Source organism: Zea mays, chromosome 6, assembly GCF_902167145.1.
Source record: "Zea mays cultivar B73 chromosome 6, Zm-B73-REFERENCE-NAM-5.0, whole genome shotgun sequence".
NCBI classification, from domain to species: Eukaryota; Viridiplantae; Streptophyta; class Magnoliopsida; order Poales; family Poaceae; genus Zea; species Zea mays.
In genome coordinates this window covers 112,910,851-112,918,615 of record NC_050101.1, presented here as the reverse complement: position 1 = coordinate 112,918,615, position 7,765 = coordinate 112,910,851, and positions in this window count along the sequence as shown.

Sequence of the window (7,765 nt, the reverse complement as noted above, 5' to 3'; positions counted from 1 at the left end):
ACCTGCAGGAACATGGTACTGACGAAAGCTACCCCTGAATTCTTCCCAGGTGATGGTGTCGGGGTTGGCATGGGTGGCGAGGTAAGACTCCCACCATGACTGGGCTGCTCCTCTCAACAGACGGGGACCATACAGAACTTTCTCCCTGTCATCGCACTGAGCGGTATGCAACTCCCGCTCCACAGTGCGCAGCCAATCTTCAGCATCCATGGGGTCAGAAGAGTGAGCGAACGTTGGTGGATGACCTCTCATGAATTCAGCACGCTTATCTCTAGGCATCTGAGGCATCTGAGGCTGGGGTGGTGCTTGCTGCTGCTGCTGCTGCTGAATGGCGGCCAGAGTCTGACCGATGGCCTGAACTGCCTGAGTCTGCATCAGAAACATCTGCTCGATGGACATCGGGGGCGGGGGCGGCAGGTGCTGCTGCTGGGGCACCTCATCCTGCGGAGCGGCTCGCTCCTGCTGAGCACGCCTTCCTCCTCTACGCCTGTTCTCTGACATCTGCAGAACGCAACCACACATCAGAACTGATCTGGCAAAGCTTGCAGCATAAGAAAAGAGTATAGAATTCTCCAACAGCACTGAACAGATGAGCATCTTCACTGATCTCCAACACAGACCACACAGCTTCTCAGATAAAGAGGAAAGGAGAATAATGGGTTTCCCAACTATATAACTAACTTTATTGACATAGTATGTAAACCAAAATGCAGGGGGTACCCACACTCTGGTAACAATCATTACAAAGATCCAAACCAAACATAGTTCATCATGACAAACATAAATGCACAGGATATAGCAAACCACCCTGTCTAACTAAGACTAACTAAGAGCGAGACTAACACTAAGACTGAAGCTTCTATGTATATATATTTCGTATTAATTACAAGATCCAACTCTAACGATCTATGGTTCTAGGTTGATCTTGGTCTTGCAGGCGGGATTGCCATAAGACTGGTGTCCACGCTGAGGTGAGCGGTACGGGTGCTGAGTCCCAACGGAAGCGGGGGAACCACCATCCAGAAAACGACGTTCCGCGCGCTCAGCCCGCAGCAGGGCGATCTCAGCACGAGCCCTACTCAGCTCGTCTAATGCATGGTCCAGCTCCGTGTTTAGCACGGCGGCTAGGTTGACTGTGCTGCTCAACCTAGGATTGCCCTCACCGACAGGTGAGACAATCACGCCTCCTGTGCTGCCAGATGGACGGCGGGGGTAATACTTCAGGTCAAGACCGTCAGCTGCCCCACCGAAAACCGAGCAGTAGTGCGAAAGCGCACGCCGTGCAGCATCTTGCATGGCTGCCTCAGCTGAGTCCCGCTCAGAGATAGAATAGTGCTCTGAGCAGGCCTCTGCACCCTGGAGACTGTCCTCCGGGCAGCGCACCAAGCAAGTCGCCTCCCAGCGGTCCGGGTAGACCCCGCGACTATGCTGGTAGACCACACAGCGATACTCGACGGACCAAGTATGCCGGTCAAATGCCCGACGTAGCAGGGTGTCGAGCGCATCGTGGAAGTGACACCCGCGAGCAGCGTCGCGAGTGATGGGTCGAGCAACCCATCCTTCCGGCTCAGGATTAGCAGAGAAGTCGGTGTCGTGGCTCGAGCTGTCGTCGCCTCCTCCGTCGTCTGGGTCTCCTCCAGCAGCTACTCCAGAAGCTGGGGCGCCCAGTGGTGGTGCAGGGGGCGGCTCCAGAGAAAGCACAGGGGAGCAGCTCCTCACAGACTCTATCTCCTGGTGGAGCGAGAGGGAAGAGCTCCGCTGCTCCTGTCGTCGACGCTCCTGCTCCTCACGCAGGCGGTGGTGTAGTCTCTCCAAGTGGCTGGACTGTCCGGCCACAGGACGGCGAAGCGGACGCTCAGCAAGGCGGGAAGGTAAGAAGGGGATGACTGACTTTCGTGCAGTGTGTCTAAGTCGAGCCATCTACAAAAGACATCGCAAGCAAAAGGGTGAGAACAGAATTAATATGACCAGCAAGTAATAAGTAAATGAAGGATCAGAATGAAACATAATTTTCAGCAAGGTATTATATATAGTAGAACATAGGTTTGGTCAGTAGGACCAACTTTTGAAGAGATATCAAAGTCAAGGAAGAGACAGAGGTCTATAGTCCTTAGAACGACCATTCTACTCTAGGTTAGCGGTCCTACAGTCAACACGGCTTTGATACCACTTATGTCACACCCGGTTTTAAAAAGGCAAACCGAATGCGAACCATGTACGTGCCAGGATCAGTTATTCACGTACACAGCAGTTACATAATATGGACATCATCACACAGTGCTCAAAATAGTATTAATAAGGGGAAATAATCGATTACATCATACGTCTGAGACGTCCATATAGTTCTTACAATAAATCAAAGTGCGGAAAAGAAACGTAGATAACGCGGCCTTCACAGGCAGCCGACTGGGGGTTGCCGCTAACCCACACCTAGAACTCGTCGTAATCTTGGAACTCCTGGAAGTCTCCTTCCACAGCTTCATCTTCGCCTGAGCAGTGGTTGCAATGCTGACAACCTGGGGGGGGGTTTGGTGTGTAGAGCAAGGGTGAGTACACATCAACATACTCAGCAAGTATCCTGTTTGGCTGTAGTGGACTAGCTTTATGTGGGGATAAGTCGAGCAGTTGCTTTCAGTTGGTCAGGTTATTACTTACTAGTAGAAAGCCAGGTTTTAACATTAACCCAAGTTATTAACCCAATGTATCCTTTCCAAACGGAAAGAATACCACTTACCAGCACCATAATCATAACCAGAACCATCAATCTCATAACCACCTGTACCAAAATATCTCTGATCAAGTACCACTAATCATTGGAGCTCCCTTGGCCGCTCATAACCGCGAGCACGGCTGATATATCAGTTTCATAACACTCTGCAGAGGTTGTGCACTTTACCCACAAGCCGTGATTCCCATTCTGCCCGGAGATCATGACTCTCCATTGATCACTACCAAGGTGATCCAGCAGGGCATCACTACGAAGCCTTTACAAAGATTCCCCGGGGCTGTAGCCACCCGTTAGGTTTCCTAAATGCACCGCACTCCTCCCCAAGGGGCGAACCCAAACTTGGCAGAGCGAGCCGCATACACCGAGCCCCATTGACGGCACGACGGCTAAGTGAACTACACCCCGGATCCTCTAATTATTCAGCTAAGGGCACCCCATTCCACCCTCATGGTTGCACTGTTTTCCCGGGCGGTCATCCATAGAACAGGTCCTTACGGAGAGGCACTCGAGAAACCGCTCGAGTCCCCTTGAAAACCACAAGTATAATCATAAAGAAGAGCGGGAAAACAACGTATCATAGATAATCACATCATGTTCATTGATTAGGGTTGAGCAATAGCATCAGACTAAGTAGTAATAATCCGACCCAAATAGGTAAACAAGGACATGGATAACAAAAGCTAGTCAATCCTTAGGTATAAATGTGTAAAGCGGGAGGTGAATTAAAGAATGAATAGGACATAGATGGGTCAAAGGACACTTGCCTCCACCAAACGACTGCTGCTCAGGGGCTTCTCCTGCGAATTCCTCGGGCTCTTCGACCGGATCGTTCTCTATGCGAGCGCAAACATACATACATACATCCACATATTTAATACAAAAGAACAGTACACCATACAAGATAACAAATAAAGCGAATATGCATCAAGTATGACATTCGATAACGCATTTGTTATGGTTAGAAAGAAACGGGAAAGGTCTCGCAGGGGGGTTAAATCTTATGCACTAATGACACAATTGGTTTTTAACAAAAGAATTCTGTTATACATATTTATATCTACTAATGGAAACCTAATCACTTTTAGTTGATTAACATTGCACAGGGTAAACAATTAACTACGTGAATCAATAACATAACGGAATTTTAAATTAAACTTCCTATTTTCCCATAGCATGAACAGTGATTAGCCTATTTAAAATACAGTAATTATGATCACAGAAAGTAAATAAAATAAAATAAAAAAAAAAATAAAAAACAGAGGGGGGGGGGGCGGTTGAACCGGCCCTAGGGCGGTTGAACCGGCCCTAGGCGGTTGAACCGGCCGGGCAGGGGGCGGCGCAGGGGCGGGGCGGCCGAGCCGCTGGGCGCGCAGGGGCGCGGGGCAGGGCGCGGGGGCGGCCGAGCGGCCGAGCCGGCCAAGCCGGGGGCGCGCGCGCGGGGGGGGGGGTGGGGCGGGCGGCCGAACCGGCCATGGGGCCGAGCGGCGAGGGGTGGGGCGGGCGGCCGAACCGGCCATGGGGCCGAGCGGCGAGGGGAAGGGGAGGGAGGAGAGGGGGAGGGAGGAGAGGGAGGAGGGGGGGGCTCACCGGTGACGGGGACGGGGCGGCCGAGCGGGGCGGCCGATCGGCGACGGGGAGGGGCGGCGGCCTAGGGGCGGCGGCTAGGGCAGGGGGCGGGTAGGGGGCGGCGGCTTGGGTGGGGAGGGAGAAAATGAGGGGGGAGAGGGAGAGGGTTAGGAGATAAGGGAAAGAGGGGGGGGCGGCTGGGCCTACTAGGCCCAAGAGGGGGGCGCCAGGGGGCGGCTGGGCCGGCCGGGGTCGGCCCACGGCGCGGGAGAGAGAGAAAAAAAAAAGGAGAGAGAAAGAGAGAGAGAAAAGAGAAAGAAAAGAGAAAGAAGACATTTTCGAAATCCGATCTTTCTACATGAATGCATTTGCACTTTCAAAGCAATCAAAAGAAATGCAAGGTTCGGCATGGTGCATCAAACAACATAAAGTATTTAGGGTTTTTATACGTACGGGAATTCCAAACCGGATCCCGCTAGAACTTTGGAAAAGGTCAAGGTTTAGCGAGGGAAAAAGAAAAAGAAAGGTAACGCCCGAATTTTGGCGAGTAAAGAAAAGAAAAAATTCAACTGCAAAATTCGGGGCGTTACAGTCAAGCTCGTTGATCTTCCTCGAGCCTTCGATCATGCACTCAAAACTTACAAAATGCCCGATTACTTCCTCGGGGGTCATTAGTGTATATCTTGGGTTGCCACGAATTAATTGAACTTGAGTAGGGTTAAGGAAAATAAGAGATCTTAGAATAACCTTAACCACTTCATGGTCATCCCACTTTACGCTCCCGAGGTTGCGCACTTGGTTCACCAAGGTCTTGAGCCGGTTGTACATGTGTTGTGGCTCCTCCCCTTTGCGAAGCCGGAACCGACCGAGCTCCCCCTCGATCGTTTCCCGCTTGGTGATCTTGGTGAGCTCATCTCCCTCGTGCGCGGTTTTGAGCACATCCCAAACCTCCTTGGCGCTCTTCAACCCTTGCACTTTGTTATACTCCTCTCTACTTAAAGAGGCGAGGAGTATCGTTGTCGCTTGAGAGTTGAAGTGCTCGATTTGGGCCACCTCATCCTCATCATAATCCTTATCCCCTATGGATGGTACCTGTGCACCAAACTCAACAACATCCCATATACTTTTGTGGAGTGAGGTTAGATGAAATCACATTAAATCACTCCACCTAGCATAATCTTCACCATCAAAAGTTGGTGGTTTGCCTAATGGGACGGAAAGTAAAGGTGCATGTTTAGAAATGCGAGGATAGTGTAGGGGGATCTTACTAAACTTCTTACGCTCTTGGCGTTTAGAAGTTACGGAGGGCGCATCGGAGTCGGAGGTCGATGTTGATGAAGTGTCGGTCTCGTAGTAGACCACTTTCCTCATCCTCTTTTGCTTGTCTCCGCTTCGATGCGGCTTGTGGGAAGAAGATTTTTCCTTCTTCTCTTTGTGGTGAGAAGAAGATTTCTTCTCCTTCCCTTTGTTGGAGGAGCTCTTCTTCTTCTCCCTCCTCTTGGTGCGGGACTCTTCCGATGAAGTGCTCCCGTGGCTTGTAGTGGGCTTTTCGCCGGTCTCCATCTCCTTCTTGGCGTGATCTCCCGACATCACTTCGAGCGGTTAGGCTCTAATGAAGCACCGGGCTTTGATACCAATTGAAAGTCGCCTAGAGGGGGGGTGAATAGCGCGAAACTGAAATTTACAAATATAAACACAACTACAAGCCGGGTTAGCGTTAGAAATAAAAACGAGTCCACGAGAGAGGGTGCAAAACAAATCGCAAGCAAATAAAGAGTGTGACACGCGGATTTGTTTTACCGAGGTTCGGTTCTCGCAAACCTACTCCCCGTTGAGGAGGCCACAAAGGCCGGGTCTCTTTCAACCCTTCCCTCTCTCAAACGGTCCTTCCGACCGAGTGAGCTTCTCTTCTCAAATCAAAGCCGGGAACAAAACTTCCCCGCAAGGGCCACCACACACTAGGTGCATCTTGCCTTGATTACAATGGAGTTTTGATCACAAGAACAAGTGAGAAAGAAAAGAAGCAATCCAAGCGCAAGAGCTCAAAAGAACACGTCAAATCTCTCTCGCTAGTCACTAAAGGCTTGAGTGGAATTGGAGAGGATTTGATCTCTTTGAGTGTGTCTAGAATTGAATGCCTAGCTCTTGTAAGTGGTTGAGAAGTGGAAAACTTGGATGCAATGAATGGTGGGGTGGTTGGGGTATTTATAGCCCCAACCACCGAAAATGGCCGTTGGGAGGCTGTCTGTTCGATGGTGCACCGGACAGTCCGGTGCACACCGGACATGTCCGGTGCCTCCGCCACGTCATCACTGCCGTTGGATTCTGACCGTTGGAGCTTCTGACTTGTGGGCCCGCCTGGATGTCCGGTGCACACCGGACAACTACTGTGCCTTGTCCGGTGTGCCGGAATGGGCGCGCCTGACTTCTGCGCGCGCAGGGCGCGCATTAAATGCGCGGCAGAGAGCCGTTGGCGCGGAGATAGTCGTTGCTCCGGACTTGCACCGGACAGTCCGGTGCACACCGGACATGTCCGGTGAATTATAGCGGACTAGCCGTTGGAGATTCCCGAAGCTGGCGAGTTCCTGAGGCCGCTCCTCCTTGGCGCACCGGACACTGTCCGGTGTACACCGGACAGTCCGGTGAATTATAGCGGAGTCGCCTCTGGAAATTCCCGAAGGTGGCGAGTTTGCGTTGGAGTCCTCTGGTGCACCGGACACTGTCCGGTGGCACACCGGACAGTCCGGTGCGCCAGACCAGAGGTGCCTTCGGTTGGCCCTTTGCTCCTTTGTTGAATCCAAAACTTGATCTTTTTATTGGCTGAGTGTGAACCTTTTACACCTGTATAGTCTATACACTTGAGCAAACTAGTTAGTCCAATTATTTGTGTTGGGCAATTCAACCACCAAAATTATTTAGGAACTAGGTGTAAGCCTAATTCCCTTTCACCTGCTCTGCATCGTCCGCCGTCCTACTCCTCCTCCCCCTCCTCCTCCTCAGGAAACCGCCCACCATATTTGTCCAACAAAGAAACCTAAGAGATTCACATTGAAACTCTATGATTTCATGTGTAGTCCTCTTAGGTTTCTACACATAGTGTCTCACAACTTTCTCCAAACATTCTAAAATTTTTATCACAGCCTCTACATATGATATCATGACACGTGGACAAGTTTCATGATTTTCTGACTTTGTTTGTGTTTTATACAATTTTTAAACATGTGCATGCCAAGTTGACGGCCATGTTTAGTGAGCATGTTGCTCGAAGTTTCCGGTACGCTTCTGAAATCGGTCGTAACTTATGCTAAGTAACATGAATATCATTTTTTCATGCACGGTTTTCCAAGTTTCGAGTGACCTACAGTTCAAATTTGAATTTTCCGAAGAATTTCAAAAAAAAACGAACTAAATCTACTAACGATTGAAAACTATGTTATAATTGTCCACAAATGATACATGTAGGTCTACATA